Source organism: Microcebus murinus, chromosome 15 (assembly GCF_040939455.1).
Source record: "Microcebus murinus isolate Inina chromosome 15, M.murinus_Inina_mat1.0, whole genome shotgun sequence".
Taxonomy (NCBI): domain Eukaryota; kingdom Metazoa; phylum Chordata; class Mammalia; order Primates; family Cheirogaleidae; genus Microcebus; species Microcebus murinus.
In genome coordinates this window covers 78700505-78719766 of record NC_134118.1, presented here as the reverse complement: position 1 = coordinate 78719766, position 19262 = coordinate 78700505, and the positions used below count along the sequence as shown (strand labels likewise).

Here is a 19262-nt window from a genome sequence, read left to right as displayed (position 1 = left end):
CTCACTCACACTCACACAAGATGCGCCTCCACGGCTGGACTCGCCAAGGTGGAGCCCTCCCAGCCCCCCTCGTCTCCTCGCCCGGCCTCCTTCACCTACCCGCTGCCCACCCCCAGCGCGTCGCTGCCGCTGACTGCGCACGCGCGGGACGCTCGCCCTTTGACCCCAGCCAGGGGCCGCCCTCCCCCACAACCCCTTTCAGCTGCGCCCCCCCCCTCGCCCTGTGGGTGGGCTGCCGCCTATACCCCCGGGCCAGGGCTGGGGCACAGCCAGTGTATGGGGCGTCTCTCTCTGGGGATGTGTCCCATGGGTGGGGTGGGGTGGCGTGGTTTGGGGGGCGCTGAAGAAATCAGTCCCCTCCATCTCCTACCTCTGGAAAACGCCCAAGCCCGTGGAGAACTGCCGGCACCGCTTCGTGGGGGCCGGGACCCTCCTCCGTGTCCTCCTGTGGCCCAGTCCAACGGACCTGGGCCTGGCCGGGGCTGCATTGGACCCCGACCACCCTGGCGTGTGGACTCGCTAAAAATCGGCCATTAGATATTGGATTCCAGCTTCCTGGAGGTCATTTCACTAATGAGTGCACCGGAAAGAGTTTCCTAATCCATCTGTGAGGGTGGCAACTGAAAGAGAATTTTAAAGCTGACAGAATAGGCGAGGGAAGGCATAGGAGATTTCCACACCCAGCAAGGAAGACTTTCCCGAAATGGAAGAAAGAAACGAGCAAACAGAGACACCGGTAGCCCGCCCGGAAAAGAGTCTGCCCCTGAGAGAAAGCACCCTGACCAGGTTAACCCGTGGGTGGGTGGCGAGCTAGCGGCATTCAGAAGAGCGAGGCCCGCAGTCTGTGCGGAAGACACCTGCGCTCGGGTGTGTGTGGCGGCGCGATTCACAAGCAGCTCTAGATGTTAAACCAAGGAGAAGCCAGGGAGTTCCCAACGCCCCAGGTGTCCTCAGCCCACGACTGGCTGCTGTGGGAATGCGAAGCCCGGCTCCTTGTCTCAGAGCGGGGTTCCCAGGAGGATCAGGCTGAAGCTGGGACTTGGCCTCAAAGTGTCCCCTCGCATGGCCACCCCCTTCCCCTTCCTGCTCCTCTACTCCTGGTGCCCCTCCATCCAGGGGCCAGACCTTAAAGAGTCACCGCAAGAGAATCCTGGTCCCAAAGGAGCCTTCTGGGGGACCGGTGCTGAGAGAGGTTGTGGGCATGGCCCGCTGGGGCTCTGCCCGACCCAGGGCTGAGAGATGCCACCTCCCAGCTCTGGGTCCCTGCAGGAAGTGTTGGCAAGCACAGGGCCGGTCCTCCAAAGGCCCAGGTGCAGGGAGCCCAGGCCAAGCAGCCTGTGGAAGAAGCCACTTGCCGTGCCACCCCGGGAACAGGACTGCAGGCCCCGGCCCTTCCCACCTCCTCCTCCTCCTCCTCCTCCTCCCCCCCGCCCCGCCCCCACAGGGCACAGGGCTCAGAGACACCTCAGACTCTTGCTACCCAAAGTGCAAAGGGCATCAGTTGCTCCTCCAAACTCCCCCCCCGCCCAGCAGACCACGTTGTCCAGCCAGCCCCCGGGCCTCCCTGGGGTGCCCAGCACAAAAGTGCAGACACCCACCGGACCCTCAGTCTCAGTTTTCGGAGGTTTTTGCCACTCTAAAGACCCGCAGGCCAGCTGGGCCTTCGGGCAGGACAGAGAGCCCCGGAATCCGACGTGGAGAGCTGCGTGTACGTCCCCATCAGGAGGCGGTCCCCACCTCCGCGGCTCTCCCCTTGCGGGGAGCGGCAGCCCAGCCGGCAGCCGCAGGGCCTCAGGGAAGACACCAGGCTGGGCCCCCGCGGCACAGCGGGGGCACGTCCCCCGCACTCACGCGACTTAGGGACGGCTGCTGGAGACTGCTGCGGCCACCCTGCTGCCGGGTTTCTGGAGGGCTTCCTGGAAGCAGCATCCACACCAAGCCCTTGGAAGGCCCAGGCGACGGAGGAGCCGGTCAGGCAGGGGCCGAGGACGGTGAGAGGCCGGGCGGGAAGGAGCGTGTCAGGCAGGGGCAGAGGACGGTGACCGGCCGGGCGGGGAGGAGCCGGTCAGGCGGGGGCCCAGGACAGTGACGGGCCTGGCCGGGGAGGAGTGCGTCAGGCAGGGGCAGAGGAGACGGGCTGGGTAAGGGTTAGGGTTACAGTTAGGGCACAATTCACAATCCCAAAGACGTGGAAGCGACCCGAGTGCCCATCCATCCAGGAGTGCATCAATAAAATGTGGCGTGTGGACACCACGGAGTGCCATTCAGCTGTGAGGAGCAGCGGTGAGAGGGCGCCTCTCGTGTTCTCCTGGCCAGAGCTGGAACCCGTTCCAGGAAGCCAAGTATCCCAAGAATGGACACACGAGCACCACGTGAGCGCGCTCACCAGCAAATTGGTACGAACGGATGGACGCCTAAGTGGACAGAGAGGAATCACCTTCATCGGGTGGGTGTCGGGCGGGCGGGTGGGGGGAGGGGAGGGGCATACACATCCATTAGGCATGGGGTGGGTGCGCACCGACTGGGGGATGGGCGCACTTGAAGCTCTGACCCGAGGGGGGAGGCTTGGAGAGGGCAAGGCACCCGACCTTAACATTGGTACCCCCACAATACGCTGGAACAACATGAGAGGTATATGAATAAGAACACAGGGGGGGCCGGGCGCGGTGGCTCACGCCTGTAATCCTAGCTCTCTGGGAGGCCGAGGCGGGCGGATTGCTCCAGGTCAGGAGTTCGAAACCAGCCTGAGCAAGAGCGAGACCCCGTCTCTACTAAAAATAGAAAGAAATTAATTGGCCAACTAATATATAGAGAAAAACACAGCCGGGCGTGGTGGTGCATGCCTGTAGTCCCAACTACTCGGGAGGCTGAGGCAGCAGGATTGCTTGAGCCCGGAGATTGAGGTTGCTGTGAGCTAGGCTGACGCCATGGCACTCACTCTAGCCTGGGCAGCAAAACGAGACTCTGTCTCAAAAAAAAAAAAAAAAAAGAACACAGGGGGGAGGGCGGCACGGGCAACACATGTCACCTGAATACTTGTACTCCCATCATCTGCTTGAAAAGAGAGAGAAAAGAAAATGCAATCCTAGAGGTAAGAGACACTTTTTAAAAATAATGAATCCGAAGAGAAAAGTAAAAGGAGGCCTGTGGAGCAGGTCTGGGTGTGACTCCGGATCCCCCAACATCAGGTGCCACCACCAAAGATTCCTGCGTGTAGCCCATAGAACCCCAAAAGCAACGGGACGAGTTCTGGTCACATACTCCCTCAAAATGACATCCTGGCCTTCTTCTGGAACTCCCTCCCCTCTCAGACTCTCAAGGTTTCCTCCAGCGTGTCGGTTCCCACAGAGCAGACCTTTGGTCTGAGACCTGACAGTCCAGAAGCCACGCATGCTGCCGCGTGGCGGCGGTGTCGCGGCTTGGGACAAGAGGAGGCCCCACGGTGCGGGCTGGGGCGCCAGGCACCGCGCGGGCGCTGAGGGTGGGGGTGACCCCCACCCCGGGCCGCCGCCGCGCTCCCAGAAAGGGGACAGAACAAGAGGCAAGAAAAAAAAAAAAAAAAAAAGCAGCAGCCTGTGGCACCCGGTATTCCCAGGCGGTCTCCCATCCAAGTACTAACCAGGCCCGACCCTGCTTAGCTTCCGAGACCAGACGAGATCGGGGGCGTTCAGGGTGGTGTGGCCCTAGACGGCGGCGGAGGGCGCCCCTGCCCCGCTCGAGAAGCCGAGCCTCTCTGGGCTTCCCCGCCGCCGCCTCCCGCCCCAGGCCCCGCGCCGGGCGGGGCCCGGGCCGGCCGGGTCCCGCGGGCTCCCAGGGACGGGGGTGATGGGCGGGGCGGGGCGGGGCGGGGCGGGGTGGGGGGCTGTCTCTCTATACACACACACACACACTCACACTCACTCACACTCACACAAGATGCGCCTCCACGGCTGGACTCGCCAAGGTGGAGCCCTCCCAGCCCCCCTCGTCTCCTCGCCCGGCCTCCTTCACCTACCCGCTGCCCACCCCCAGCGCGTCGCTGCCGCTGACTGCGCACGCGCGGGACGCTCGCCCTTTGACCCCAGCCAGGGGCCGCCCTCCCCCACAACCCCTTTCAGCTGCGCCCCCCCCCTCGCCCTGTGGGTGGGCTGCCGCCTATTCCCCCGGGCCAGGGCTGGGGCACAGCCAGTGTATGGGGCGTCTCTCTCTGGGGATGTGTCCCATGGGTGGGGTGGGGTGGCGTGGTTTGGGGGGCGCTGAAGAAATCAGTCCCCTCCATCTCCTACCTCTGGAAAACGCCCAAGCCCGTGGAGAACTGCCGGCACCGCTTCGTGGGGGCCGGGACCCTCCTCCGTGTCCTCCTGTGGCCCAGTCCAACGGGCCTGGGCCTGGCCGGGGCTGCATTGGACCCCGACCACCCTGGCGTGTGGACTCGCTAAAAATCGGCCATTAGATATTGGATTCCAGCTTCCTGGAGGTCATTTCACTAATGAGTGCACCGGAAAGAGTTTCCTAATCCATCTGTCAGGGTGGCAACTGAAGGAGAATTTTAAAGCTGACAGAATAGGCGAGGGAAGGCATAGGAGATTTCCACACCCAGCAAGGAAGACTTTCCCGAAATGGAAGAAAGAAACGAGCAAACAGAGACACCGGTAGCCCGCCCGGAAAAGAGTCTGCCCCTGAGAGAAAGCACCCTGACCAGGTTCACCCGTGGGTGGGTGGCGAGCTAGCGGCATTCAGAAGAGCGAGGCCCGCAGTCTGTGCGGAAGACACCTGCGCTCGGGTGTGTGTGGCGGCGCGATTCACAAGCAGCTCTAGATGTTAAACCAAGGAGAAGCCAGGGAGTTCCCAACGCCCCAGGTGTCCTCAGCCCACGACTGGCTGCTGTGGGAATGCGAAGCCCGGCTCCTTGTCTCAGAGCGGGGTTCCCAGGAGGATCAGGCTGAAGCTGGGACTTGGCCTCAAAGTGTCCCCTCGCATGGCCACCCCCTTCCCCTTCCTGCTCCTCTACTCCTGGTGCCCCTCCATCCAGGGGCCAGACCTTAAAGAGTCACCGCAAGAGAATCCTGGTCCCAAAGGAGCCTTCTGGGGGACCGGTGCTGAGAGAGGTTGTGGGCATGGCCCGCTGGGGCTCTGCCCGACCCAGGGCTGAGAGATGCCACCTCCCAGCTCTGGGTCCCTGCAGGAAGTGTTGGCAAGCACAGGGCCGGTCCTCCAAAGGCCCAGGTGCAGGGAGCCCAGGCCAAGCAGCCTGTGGAAGAAGCCACTTGCCGTGCCACCCCGGGAACAGGACTGCAGGCCCCGGCCCTTCCCACCTCCTCCTCCTCCTCCTCCTCCTCCCCCCCGCCCCGCCCCCACAGGGCACAGGGCTCAGAGACACCTCAGACTCTTGCTACCCAAAGTGCAAAGGGCATCAGTTGCTCCTCCAAACTCCCCCCCCGCCCAGCAGACCACGTTGTCCAGCCAGCCCCCGGGCCTCCCTGGGGTGCCCAGCACAAAAGTGCAGACACCCACCGGACCCTCAGTCTCAGTTTTCGGAGGTTTTTGCCACTCTAAAGACCCGCAGGCCAGCTGGGCCTTCGGGCAGGACAGAGAGCCCCGGAATCCGACGTGGAGAGCTGCGTGTACGTCCCCATCAGGAGGCGGTCCCCACCTCCGCGGCTCTCCCCTTGCGGGGAGCGGCAGCCCAGCCGGCAGCCGCAGGGCCTCAGGGAAGACACCAGGCTGGGCCCCCGCGGCACAGCGGGGGCACGTCCCCCGCACTCACGCGACTTAGGGACGGCTGCTGGAGACTGCTGCGGCCACCCTGCTGCCGGGTTTCTGGAGGGCTTCCTGGAAGCAGCATCCACACCAAGCCCTTGGAAGGCCCAGGCGACGGAGGAGCCGGTCAGGCAGGGGCCGAGGACGGTGAGAGGCCGGGCGGGAAGGAGCGTGTCAGGCAGGGGCAGAGGACGGTGACCGGCCGGGCGGGGAGGAGCCGGTCAGGCGGGGGCCCAGGACAGTGACGGGCCTGGCCGGGGAGGAGTGCGTCAGGCAGGGGCAGAGGAGACGGGCTGGGTAAGGGTTAGGGTTACAGTTAGGGCACAATTCACAATCCCAAAGACGTGGAAGCGACCCGAGTGCCCATCCATCCAGGAGTGCATCAATAAAATGTGGCGTGTGGACACCACGGAGTGCCATTCGGCTGTGAGGAGCAGCGGTGAGAGGGCGCCTCTCGTGTTCTCCTGGCCAGAGCTGGAACCCGTTCCAGGAAGCCAAGTATCCCAAGAATGGACACACGAGCACCACGTGAGCGCGCTCACCAGCAAATTGGTACGAACGGATGGACGCCTAAGTGGACAGAGAGGAATCACCTTCATCGGGTGGGTGTCGGGCGGGCGGGTGGGGGGAGGGGAGGGGCATACACATCCATTAGGCATGGGGTGGGTGCGCACCGACTGGGGGATGGGCGCACTTGAAGCTCTGACCCGAGGGGGGAGGCTTGGAGAGGGCAAGGCACCCGACCTTAACATTGGTACCCCCACAATACGCTGGAACAACATGAGAGGTATATGAATAAGAACACAGGGGGGGCCGGGCGCGGTGGCTCACGCCTGTAATCCTAGCTCTCTGGGAGGCCGAGGCGGGCGGATTGCTCCAGGTCAGGAGTTCGAAACCAGCCTGAGCAAGAGCGAGACCCCGTCTCTACTAAAAATAGAAAGAAATTAATTGGCCAACTAATATATAGAGAAAAACACAGCCGGGCGTGGTGGTGCATGCCTGTAGTCCCAACTACTCGGGAGGCTGAGGCAGCAGGATTGCTTGAGCCCGGAGATTGAGGTTGCTGTGAGCTAGGCTGACGCCATGGCACTCACTCTAGCCTGGGCAGCAAAACGAGACTCTGTCTCAAAAAAAAAAAAAAAAAAGAACACAGGGGGGAGGGCGGCACGGGCAACACATGTCACCTGAATACTTGTACTCCCATCATCTGCTTGAAAAGAGAGAGAAAAGAAAATGCAATCCTAGAGGTAAGAGACACTTTTTAAAAATAATGAATCCGAAGAGAAAAGTAAAAGGAGGCCTGTGGAGCAGGTCTGGGTGTGACTCCGGATCCCCCAACATCAGGTGCCACCACCAAAGATTCCTGCGTGTAGCCCATAGAACCCCAAAAGCAACGGGACGAGTTCTGGTCACATACTCCCTCAAAATGACATCCTGGCCTTCTTCTGGAACTCCCTCCCCTCTCAGACTCTCAAGGTTTCCTCCAGCGTGTCGGTTCCCACAGAGCAGACCTTTGGTCTGAGACCTGACAGTCCAGAAGCCACGCATGCTGCCGCGTGGCGGCGGTGTCGCGGCTTGGGACAAGAGGAGGCCCCAAGGTGCGGGCTGGGGCGCCAGGCACCGCGCGGGCGCTGAGGGTGGGGGTGACCCCCACCCCGGGCCGCCGCCGCGCTCCCAGAAAGGGGACAGAACAAGAGGCAAGAAAAAAAAAAAAAAAAAAAAGCAGCAGCCTGTGGCACCCGGTATTCCCAGGCGGTCTCCCATCCAAGTACTAACCAGGCCCGACCCTGCTTAGCTTCCGAGACCAGACGAGATCGGGGGCGTTCAGGGTGGTGTGGCCCTAGACGGCGGCGGAGGGCGCCCCTGCCCCGCTCGAGAAGCCGAGCCTCTCTGGTCTTCCCCGCCGCCGCCTCCCGCCCCAGGCCCCGCGCCGGGCGGGGCCGGGCCGGCCGGGTCCCGCGGGCTCCCAGGGACGGGGGTGATGGGCGGGGCGGGGCGGGGCGGGGCGGGGTGGGGGGCTGTCTCTCTATACACACACACACACACTCACACTCACTCACACTCACACAAGATGCGCCTCCACGGCTGGACTCGCCAAGGTGGAGCCCTCCCAGCCCCCCTCGTCTCCTCGCCCGGCCTCCTTCACCTACCCGCTGCCCACCCCCAGCGCGTCGCTGCCGCTGACTGCGCACGCGCGGGACGCTCGCCCTTTGACCCCAGCCAGGGGCCGCCCTCCCCCACAACCCCTTTCAGCTGCGCCCCCCCCCTCGCCCTGTGGGTGGGCTGCCGCCTATACCCCCGGGCCAGGGCTGGGGCACAGCCAGTGTATGGGGCGTCTCTCTCTGGGGATGTGTCCCATGGGTGGGGTGGGGTGGCGTGGTTTGGGGGGCGCTGAAGAAATCAGTCCCCTCCATCTCCTACCTCTGGAAAACGCCCAAGCCCGTGGAGAACTGCCGGCACCGCTTCGTGGGGGCCGGGACCCTCCTCCGTGTCCTCCTGTGGCCCAGTCCAACGGACCTGGGCCTGGCCGGGGCTGCATTGGACCCCGACCACCCTGGCGTGTGGACTCGCTAAAAATCGGCCATTAGATATTGGATTCCAGCTTCCTGGAGGTCATTTCACTAATGAGTGCACCGGAAAGAGTTTCCTAATCCATCTGTGAGGGTGGCAACTGAAAGAGAATTTTAAAGCTGACAGAATAGGCGAGGGAAGGCATAGGAGATTTCCACACCCAGCAAGGAAGACTTTCCCGAAATGGAAGAAAGAAACGAGCAAACAGAGACACCGGTAGCCCGCCCGGAAAAGAGTCTGCCCCTGAGAGAAAGCACCCTGACCAGGTTAACCCGTGGGTGGGTGGCGAGCTAGCGGCATTCAGAAGAGCGAGGCCCGCAGTCTGTGCGGAAGACACCTGCGCTCGGGTGTGTGTGGCGGCGCGATTCACAAGCAGCTCTAGATGTTAAACCAAGGAGAAGCCAGGGAGTTCCCAACGCCCCAGGTGTCCTCAGCCCACGACTGGCTGCTGTGGGAATGCGAAGCCCGGCTCCTTGTCTCAGAGCGGGGTTCCCAGGAGGATCAGGCTGAAGCTGGGACTTGGCCTCAAAGTGTCCCCTCGCATGGCCACCCCCTTCCCCTTCCTGCTCCTCTACTCCTGGTGCCCCTCCATCCAGGGGCCAGACCTTAAAGAGTCACCGCAAGAGAATCCTGGTCCCAAAGGAGCCTTCTGGGGGACCGGTGCTGAGAGAGGTTGTGGGCATGGCCCGCTGGGGCTCTGCCCGACCCAGGGCTGAGAGATGCCACCTCCCAGCTCTGGGTCCCTGCAGGAAGTGTTGGCAAGCACAGGGCCGGTCCTCCAAAGGCCCAGGTGCAGGGAGCCCAGGCCAAGCAGCCTGTGGAAGAAGCCACTTGCCGTGCCACCCCGGGAACAGGACTGCAGGCCCCGGCCCTTCCCACCTCCTCCTCCTCCTCCTCCTCCTCCCCCCCGCCCCGCCCCCACAGGGCACAGGGCTCAGAGACACCTCAGACTCTTGCTACCCAAAGTGCAAAGGGCATCAGTTGCTCCTCCAACCCCCCCCCCCCGCCCAGCAGACCACGTTGTCCAGCCAGCCCCCGGGCCTCCCTGGGGTGCCCAGCACAAAAGTGCAGACACCCACCGGACCCTCAGTCTCAGTTTTCGGAGGTTTTTGCCACTCTAAGGACCCGCAGGCCAGCTGGGCCTTCGGGCAGGACAGAGAGCCCCGGAATCCGACGTGGAGAGCTGCGTGTACGTCCCCATCAGGAGGCGGTCCCCACCTCCGCGGCTCTCCCCTTGCGGGGAGCGGCAGCCCAGCCGGCAGCCGCAGGGCCTCAGGGAAGACACCAGGCTGGGCCCCCGCGGCACAGCGGGGGCACGTCCCCCGCACTCACGCGACTTAGGGACGGCTGCTGGAGACTGCTGCGGCCACCCTGCTGCCGGGTTTCTGGAGGGCTTCCTGGAAGCAGCATCCACACCAAGCCCTTGGAAGGCCCAGGCGACGGAGGAGCCGGTCAGGCAGGGGCCGAGGACGGTGAGAGGCCGGGCGGGAAGGAGCGTGTCAGGCAGGGGCAGAGGACGGTGACCGGCCGGGCGGGGAGGAGCCGGTCAGGCGGGGGCCCAGGACAGTGACGGGCCTGGCCGGGGAGGAGTGCGTCAGGCAGGGGCAGAGGAGACGGGCTGGGTAAGGGTTAGGGTTACAGTTAGGGCACAATTCACAATCCCAAAGACGTGGAAGCGACCCGAGTGCCCATCCATCCAGGAGTGCATCAATAAAATGTGGCGCGTGGACACCACGGAGTGCCATTCGGCTGTGAGGAGCAGCGGTGAGAGGGCGCCTCTCGTGTTCTCCTGGCCAGAGCTGGAACCCGTTCCAGTAAGCCAAGTATCCCAAGAATGGACACACGAGCACCACGTGAGCGCGCTCACCAGCAAATTGGTACGAACGGATGGACGCCTAAGTGGACAGAGAGGAATCACCTTCATCGGGTGGGTGTCGGGCGGGCGGGTGGGGGGAGGGGAGGGGCATACACATCCATTAGGCATGGGGTGGGTGCGCACCGACTGGGGGATGGGCGCACTTGAAGCTCTGACCCGAGGGGGGAGGCTTGGAGAGGGCAAGGCACCCGACCTTAACATTGGTACCCCCACAATACGCTGGAACAACATGAGAGGTATATGAATAAGAACACAGGGGGGGCCGGGCGCGGTGGCTCACGCCTGTAATCCTAGCTCTCTGGGAGGCCGAGGCGGGCGGATTGCTCCAGGTCAGGAGTTCGAAACCAGCCTGAGCAAGAGCGAGACCCCGTCTCTACTAAAAATAGAAAGAAATTAATTGGCCAACTAATATATAGAGAAAAACACAGCCGGGCGTGGTGGTGCATGCCTGTAGTCCCAACTACTCGGGAGGCTGAGGCAGCAGGATTGCTTGAGCCCGGAGATTGAGGTTGCTGTGAGCTAGGCTGACGCCATGGCACTCACTCTAGCCTGGGCAGCAAAACGAGACTCTGTCTCAAAAAAAAAAAAAAAAAAAGAACACAGGGGGGAGGGCGGCACGGGCAACACATGTCACCTGAATACTTGTACTCCCATCATCTGCTTGAAAAGAGAGAGAAAAGAAAATGCAATCCTAGAGGTAAGAGACACTTTTTAAAAATAATGAATCCGAAGAGAAAAGTAAAAGGAGGCCTGTGGAGCAGGTCTGGGTGTGACTCCGGATCCCCCAACATCAGGTGCCACCACCAAAGATTCCTGCGTGTAGCCCATAGAACCCCAAAAGCAACGGGATGAGTTCTGGTCACATACTCCCTCAAAATGACATCCTGGCCTTCTTCTGGAACTCCCTCCCCTCTCAGACTCTCAAGGTTTCCTCCAGCGTGTCGGTTCCCACAGAGCAGACCTTTGGTCTGAGACCTGACAGTCCAGAAGCCACGCATGCTGCCGCGTGGCGGCGGTGTCGCGGCTTGGGACAAGAGGAGGCCCCACGGTGCGGGCTGGGGCGCCAGGCACCGCGCGGGCGCTGAGGGTGGGGGTGACCCCCACCCCGGGCCGCCGCCGCGCTCCCAGAAAGGGGACAGAACAAGAGGCAAGAAAAAAAAAAAAAAAAAAAGCAGCAGCCTGTGGCACCCGGTATTCCCAGGCGGTCTCCCATCCAAGTACTAACCAGGCCCGACCCTGCTTAGCTTCCGAGACCAGACGAGATCGGGGGCGTTCAGGGTGGTGTGGCCCTAGACGGCGGCGGAGGGCGCCCCTGCCCCGCTCGAGAAGCCGAGCCTCTCTGGGCTTCCCCGCCGCCGCCTCCCGCCCCAGGCCCCGCGCCGGGCGGGGCCCGGGCCGGCCGGGTCCCGCGGGCTCCCAGGGACGGGGGTGATGGGCGGGGCGGGGCGGGGCGGGGTGGGGGGCTGTCTCTCTATACACACACACACACACTCACACTCACTCACACTCACACAAGATGCGCCTCCACGGCTGGACTCGCCAAGGTGGAGCCCTCCCAGCCCCCCTCGTCTCCTCGCCCGGCCTCCTTCACCTACCCGCTGCCCACCCCCAGCGCGTCGCTGCCGCTGACTGCGCACGCGCGGGACGCTCGCCCTTTGACCCCAGCCAGGGGCCGCCCTCCCCCACAAACCCTTTCAGCTGCGCCCCCCCCCTCGCCCTGTGGGTGGGCTGCCGCCTATTCCCCCGGGCCAGGGCTGGGGCACAGCCAGTGTATGGGGCGTCTCTCTCTGGGGATGTGTCCCATGGGTGGGGTGGGGTGGCGTGGTTTGGGGGGCGCTGAAGAAATCAGTCCCCTCCATCTCCTACCTCTGGAAAACGCCCAAGCCCGTGGAGAACTGCCGGCACCGCTTCGTGGGGGCCGGGACCCTCCTCCGTGTCCTCCTGTGGCCCAGTCCAACGGGCCTGGGCCTGGCCGGGGCTGCATTGGACCCCGACCACCCTGGCGTGTGGACTCGCTAAAAATCGGCCATTAGATATTGGATTCCAGCTTCCTGGAGGTCATTTCACTAATGAGTGCACCGGAAAGAGTTTCCTAATCCATCTGTCAGGGTGGCAACTGAAGGAGAATTTTAAAGCTGACAGAATAGGCGAGGGAAGGCATAGGAGATTTCCACACCCAGCAAGGAAGACTTTCCCGAAATGGAAGAAAGAAACGAGCAAACAGAGACACCGGTAGCCCGCCCGGAAAAGAGTCTGCCCCTGAGAGAAAGCACCCTGACCAGGTTCACCCGTGGGTGGGTGGCGAGCTAGCGGCATTCAGAAGAGCGAGGCCCGCAGTCTGTGCGGAAGACACCTGCGCTCGGGTGTGTGTGGCGGCGCGATTCACAAGCAGCTCTAGATGTTAAACCAAGGAGAAGCCAGGGAGTTCCCAACGCCCCAGGTGTCCTCAGCCCACGACTGGCTGCTGTGGGAATGCGAAGCCCGGCTCCTTGTCTCAGAGCGGGGTTCCCAGGAGGATCAGGCTGAAGCTGGGACTTGGCCTCAAAGTGTCCCCTCGCATGGCCACCCCCTTCCCCTTCCTGCTCCTCTACTCCTGGTGCCCCTCCATCCAGGGGCCAGACCTTAAAGAGTCACCGCAAGAGAATCCTGGTCCCAAAGGAGCCTTCTGGGGGACCGGTGCTGAGAGAGGTTGTGGGCATGGCCCGCTGGGGCTCTGCCCGACCCAGGGCTGAGAGATGCCACCTCCCAGCTCTGGGTCCCTGCAGGAAGTGTTGGCAAGCACAGGGCCGGTCCTCCAAAGGCCCAGGTGCAGGGAGCCCAGGCCAAGCAGCCTGTGGAAGAAGCCACTTGCCGTGCCACCCCGGGAACAGGACTGCAGGCCCCGGCCCTTCCCACCTCCTCCTCCTCCTCCTCCTCCTCCCCCCCGCCCCGCCCCCACAGGGCACAGGGCTCAGAGACACCTCAGACTCTTGCTACCCAAAGTGCAAAGGGCATCAGTTGCTCCTCCAAACCCCCCCCCCGCCCAGCAGACCACGTTGTCCAGCCAGCCCCCGGGCCTCCCTGGGGTGCCCAGCACAAAAGTGCAGACACCCACCGGACCCTCAGTCTCAGTTTTCGGAGGTTTTTGCCACTCTAAAGACCCGCAGGCCAGCTGGGCCTTCGGGCAGGACAGAGAGCCCCGGAATCCGACGTGGAGAGCTGCGTGTACGTCCCCATCAGGAGGCGGTCCCCACCTCCGCGGCTCTCCCCTTGCGGGGAGCGGCAGCCCAGCCGGCAGCCGCAGGGCCTCAGGGAAGACACCAGGCTGGGCCCCCGCGGCACAGCGGGGGCACGTCCCCCGCACTCACGCGACTTAGGGACGGCTGCTGGAGACTGCTGCGGCCACCCTGCTGCCGGGTTTCTGGAGGGCTTCCTGGAAGCAGCATCCACACCAAGCCCTTGGAAGGCCCAGGCGACGGAGGAGCCGGTCAGGCAGGGGCCGAGGACGGTGAGAGGCCGGGCGGGAAGGAGCGTGTCAGGCAGGGGCAGAGGACGGTGACCGGCCGGGCGGGGAGGAGCCGGTCAGGCGGGGGCCCAGGACAGTGACGGGCCTGGCCGGGGAGGAGTGCGTCAGGCAGGGGCAGAGGAGACGGGCTGGGTAAGGGTTAGGGTTACAGTTAGGGCACAATTCACAATCCCAAAGACGTGGAAGCGACCCGAGTGCCCATCCATCCAGGAGTGCATCAATAAAATGTGGCGTGTGGACACCACGGAGTGCCATTCGGCTGTGAGGAGCAGCGGTGAGAGGGCGCCTCTCGTGTTCTCCTGGCCAGAGCTGGAACCCGTTCCAGGAAGCCAAGTATCCCAAGAATGGACACACGAGCACCACGTGAGCGCGCTCACCAGCAAATTGGTACGAACGGATGGACGCCTAAGTGGACAGAGAGGAATCACCTTCATCGGGTGGGTGTCGGGCGGGCGGGTGGGGGGAGGGGAGGGGCATACACATCCATTAGGCATGGGGTGGGTACGCACCGACTGGGGGATGGGCGCACTTGAAGCTCTGACCCGAGGGGGGAGGCTTGGAGAGGGCAAGGCACCCGACCTTAACATTGGTACCCCCACAATACGCTGGAACAACATGAGAGGTATATGAATAAGAACACAGGGGGGGCCGGGCGCGGTGGCTCACGCCTGTAATCCTAGCTCTCTGGGAGGCCGAGGCGGGCGGATTGCTCCAGGTCAGGAGTTCGAAACCAGCCTGAGCAAGAGCGAGACCCCGTCTCTACTAAAAATAGAAAGAAATTAATTGGCCAACTAATATATAGAGAAAAACACAGCCGGGCGTGGTGGTGCATGCCTGTAGTCCCAACTACTCGGGAGGCTGAGGCAGCAGGATTGCTTGAGCCCGGAGATTGAGGTTGCTGTGAGCTAGGCTGACGCCATGGCACTCACTCTAGCCTGGGCAGCAAAACGAGACTCTGTCTCAAAAAAAAAAAAAAAAAAGAACACAGGGGGGAGGGCGGCACAGGCAACACATGTCACCTGAATACTTGTACTCCCATCATCTGCTTGAAAAGAGAGAGAAAAGAAAATGCAATCCTAGAGGTAAGAGACACTTTTTAAAAATAATGAATCCGAAGAGAAAAGTAAAAGGAGGCCTGTGGAGCAGGTCTGGGTGTGACTCCGGATCCCCCAACATCAGGTGCCACCACCAAAGATTCCTGCGTGTAGCCCATAGAACCCCAAAAGCAACGGGACGAGTTCTGGTCACATACTCCCTCAAAATGACATCCTGGCCTTCTTCTGGAACTCCCTCCCCTCTCAGACTCTCAAGGTTTCCTCCAGCGTGTCGGTTCCCACAGAGCAGACCTTTGGTCTGAGACCTGACAGTCCAGAAGCCACGCATGCTGCCGCGTGGCGGCGGTGTCGCGGCTTGGGACAAGAGGAGGCCCCAAGGTGCGGGCTGGGGCGCCAGGCACCGCGCGGGCGCTGAGGGTGGGGGTGACCCCCACCCCGGGCCGCCGCCGCGCTCCCAGAAAGGGGACAGAACAAGAGGCAAGAAAAAAAAAAAAAAAAAAAAGCAGCAGCCTGTGGCACCCGGTATTCCCAGGCGGTCTCCCATCCAAGTACTAACCAGGCCCGACCCTGCTTAGCTTCCGAGACCAGACGAGATCGGGGGCGTTCAGGGTGGTGTGGCCCTAGACGGCGGCGGAGGGCGCCCCTGCCCCGCTCGAGAAGCCGAGCCTCTCTGGGCTTCCCCGCCGCCGCCTCCCGCCCCAGGCCCCGCGCCGGGCGGGGCCGGGCCGGCCGGGTCCCGCGGGCTCCCAGGGACGGGGGTGATGGGCGGGGCGGGGCGGGGCGGGGCGGGGTGGGGGGCTGTCTCTCTCTACACACACACACACACTCACACTCACTCACACTCACACAAGATGCGCCTCCACGGCTGGACTCGCCAAGGTGGAGCCCTCCCAGCCCCCCTCGTCTCCTCGCCCGGCCTCCTTCACCTACCCGCTGCCCACCCCCAGCGCGTCGCTGCCGCTGACTGCGCACGCGCGGGACGCTCGCCCTTTGACCCCAGCCAGGGGCCGCCCTCCCCCACAACCCCTTTCAGCTGCGCCCCCCCCCTCGCCCTGTGGGTGGGCTGCCGCCTATACCCCCGGGCCAGGGCTGGGGCACAGCCAGTGTATGGGGCGTCTCTCTCTGGGGATGTGTCCCATGGGTGGGGTGGGGTGGCGTGGTTTGGGGGGCGCTGAAGAAATCAGTCCCCTCCATCTCCTACCTCTGGAAAACGCCCAAGCCCGTGGAGAACTGCCGGCACCGCTTCGTGGGGGCCGGGACCCTCCTCCGTGTCCTCCTGTGGCCCAGTCCAACGGGCCTGGGCCTGGCCGGGGCTGCATTGGACCCCGACCACCCTGGCGTGTGGACTCGCTAAAAATCGGCCATTAGATATTGGATTCCAGCTTCCTGGAGGTCATTTCACTAATGAGTGCACCGGAAAGAGTTTCCTAATCCATCTGTGAGGGTGGCAACTGAAAGAGAATTTTAAAGCTGACAGAATAGGCGAGGGAAGGCATAGGAGATTTCCACACCCAGCAAGGAAGACTTTCCCGAAATGGAAGAAAGAAACGAGCAAACAGAGACACCGGTAGCCCGCCCGGAAAAGAGTCTGCCCCTGAGAGAAAGCACCCTGACCAGGTTCACCCGTGGGTGGGTGGCGAGCTAGCGGCATTCAGAAGAGCGAGGCCCGCAGTCTGTGCGGAAGACACCTGCGCTCGGGTGTGTGTGGCGGCGCGATTCGCAAGCAGCTCTAGATGTTAAACCAAGGAGAAGCCAGGGAGTTCCCAACGCCCCAGGTGTCCTCAGCCCACGACTGGCTGCTGTGGGAATGCGAAGCCCGGCTCCTTGTCTCAGAGCGGGGTTCCCAGGAGGATCAGGCTGAAGCTGGGACTTGGCCTCAAAGTGTCCCCTCGCATGGCCACCCCCTTCCCCTTCCTGCTCCTCTACTCCTGGTGCCCCTCCATCCAGGGGCCAGACCTTAAAGAGTCACCGCAAGAGAATCCTGGTCCCAAAGGAGCCTTCTGGGGGACCGGTGCTGAGAGAGGTTGTGGGCATGGCCCGCTGGGGCTCTGCCCGACCCAGGGCTGAGAGATGCCACCTCCCAGCTCTGGGTTCCTGCAGGAAGTGTTGGCAAGCACAGGGCCGGTCCTCCAAAGGCCCAGGTGCAGGGAGCCCAGGCCAAGCAGCCTGTGGAAGAAGCCACTTGCCGTGCCACCCCGGGAACAGGACTGCAGGCCCCGGCCCTTCCCACCTCCTCCTCCTCCTCCTCCTCCTCCCCCCCGCCCCGCCCCCACAGGGCACAGGGCTCAGAGACACCTCAGACTCTTGCTACCCAAAGTGCAAAGGGCATCAGTTGCTCCTCCAACCCCCCCCCCCGCCCAGCAGACCACGTTGTCCAGCCAGCCCCCGGGCCTCCCTGGGGTGCCCAGCACAAAAGTGCAGACACCCACCGGACCCTCAGTCTCAGTTTTCGGAGGTTTTTGCCACTCTAAGGACCCGCAGGCCAGCTGGGCCTTCGGGCAGGACAGAGAGCCCCGGAATCCGACGTGGAGAGCTGCGTGTACGTCCCCATCAGGAGGCGGTCCCCACCTCCGCGGCTCTCCCCTTGCGGGGAGCGGCAGCCCAGCCGGCAGCCGCAGGGCCTCAGGGAAGACACCAGGCTGGGCCCCCGCGGCACAGCGGGGGCACGTCCCCCGCACTCACGCGACTTAGGGACGGCTGCTGGAGACTGCTGCGGCCACCCTGCTGCCGGGTTTCTGGAGGGCTTCCTGGAAGCAGCATCCACACCAAGCCCTTGGAAGGCCCAGGCGACGGAGGAGCCGGTCAGGCAGGGGCCGAGGACGGTGAGAGGCCGGGCGGGAAGGAGCGTGTCAGGCAGGGGCAGAGGACGGTGACCGGCCGGGCGGGGAGGAGCCGGTCAGGCGGGGGCCCAGGACAGTGACGGGCCTGGCCGGGGAGGAGTGCGTCAGGCAGGGGCAGAGGAGACGGGCTGGGTAAGGGTTAGGGTTACAGTTAGGGCACAATTCACAATCCCAAAGACGTGGAAGCGACCCGAGTGCCCATCCATCCAGGAGTGCATCAATAAAATGTGGCGCATGGACACCACGGAGTGCCATTCGGCTGTGAGGAGCAGCGGTGAGAGGGCGCCTCTCGTGTTCTCCTGGCCAGAGCTGGAACCCGTTCCAGGAAGCCAAGTATCCCAAGAATGGACACACGAGCACCACGTGAGCGCGCTCACCAGCAAATTGGTACGAACGGATGGACGCCTAAGTGGACAGAGAGGAATCACCTTCATCGGGTGGGTGTTGGGCGGGTGGGGGGAGGGGAGGGGCATACACATCCATTAGGCATGGGGTGGGTGCGCACCGACTGGGGGATGGGCGCACTTGAAGCTCTGACCCGAGGGGGGAGGCTTGGAGAGGGCAAGGCACCCGACCTTAACATTGGTACCCCCACAATACGCTGGAACAACATGAGAGGTATATGAATAAGAACACAGGGGGGGCCGGGCGCGGTGGCTCACGCCTGTAATCCTAGCTCTCTGGGAGGCCGAGGCGGGCGGATTGCTCCAGGTCAGGAGTTCGAAACCAGCCTGAGCAAGAGCGAGACCCCGTCTCTACTAAAAATAGAAAGAAATTAATTGGCCAACTAATATATAGAGAAAAACACAGCCGGGCGTGGTGGTGCATGCCTGTAGTCCCAACTACTCGGGAGGCTGAGGCAGCAGGATTGCTTGAGCCCGGAGATTGAGGTTGCTGTGAGCTAGGCTGACGCCATGGCACTCACTCTAGCCTGGGCAGCAAAACGAGACTCTGTCTCAAAAAAAAAAAAAAAAAAGAACACAGGGGGGAGGGCGGCACGGGCAACACATGTCACCTGAATACTTGTACTCCCATCATCTGCTTGAAAAGAGAGAGAAAAGAAAATGCAATCCTAGAGGTAAGAGACACTTTTTAAAAATAATGAATCCGAAGAGAAAAGTAAAAGGAGGCCTGTGGAGCAGGTCTGGGTGTGACTCCGGATCCCCCAACATCAGGTGCCACCACCAAAGATTCCTGCGTGTAGCCCATAGAACCCCAAAAGCAACGGGACGAGTTCTGGTCACATACTCCCTCAAAATGACATCCTGGCCTTCTTCTGGAACTCCCTCCCCTCTCAGACTCTCAAGGTTTCCTCCAGCGTGTCGGTTCCCACAGAGCAGACCTTTGGTCTGAGACCTGACAGTCCAGAAGCCACGCATGCTGCCGCGTGGCGGCGGTGTCGCGGCTTGGGACAAGAGGAGGCCCCACGGTGCGGGCTGGGGCGCCAGGCACCGCGCGGGCGCTGAGGGTGGGGGTGACCCCCACCCCGGGCCGCCGCCGCGCTCCCAGAAAGGGGACAGAACAAGAGGCAAGAAAAAAAAAAAAAAAAAAAGCAGCAGCCTGTGGCACCCGGTATTCCCAGGCGGTCTCCCATCCAAGTACTAACCAGGCCCGACCCTGCTTAGCTTCCGAGACCAGACGAGATCGGGGGCGTTCAGGGTGGTGTGGCCCAAGAC

The 19262-nt window shown here is 62.8% G+C and overlaps 5 non-coding genes across 5 annotated transcripts; all 5 read right to left on the bottom strand.

The window, feature by feature from the left end:
* Nucleotides 1-3570: 3570 nt before the first annotated feature.
* LOC142876552 (5S ribosomal RNA) lies at nucleotides 3571-3689 on the bottom strand. The gene has a single exon (XR_012923453.1). It is a non-coding gene; the product is annotated as a 5S ribosomal RNA (ribosomal RNA).
* Nucleotides 3690-7466: 3777 nt separating this feature from the next.
* On the bottom strand, nucleotides 7467-7585 carry LOC142876551 (5S ribosomal RNA). Its single transcript, XR_012923452.1, has one exon. It is a non-coding gene; the product is annotated as a 5S ribosomal RNA (ribosomal RNA).
* A 3777-nt stretch (nucleotides 7586-11362) lies between these two features.
* LOC142876550 (5S ribosomal RNA) lies at nucleotides 11363-11481 on the bottom strand. Its single transcript, XR_012923451.1, has one exon. It is a non-coding gene; the product is annotated as a 5S ribosomal RNA (ribosomal RNA).
* Nucleotides 11482-15253: 3772 nt separating this feature from the next.
* On the bottom strand, nucleotides 15254-15372 carry LOC142876549 (5S ribosomal RNA). Its single transcript, XR_012923450.1, has one exon. It is a non-coding gene; the product is annotated as a 5S ribosomal RNA (ribosomal RNA).
* A 3771-nt stretch (nucleotides 15373-19143) lies between these two features.
* On the bottom strand, nucleotides 19144-19262 carry LOC142876618 (5S ribosomal RNA). Its single transcript, XR_012923518.1, has one exon. It is a non-coding gene; the product is annotated as a 5S ribosomal RNA (ribosomal RNA).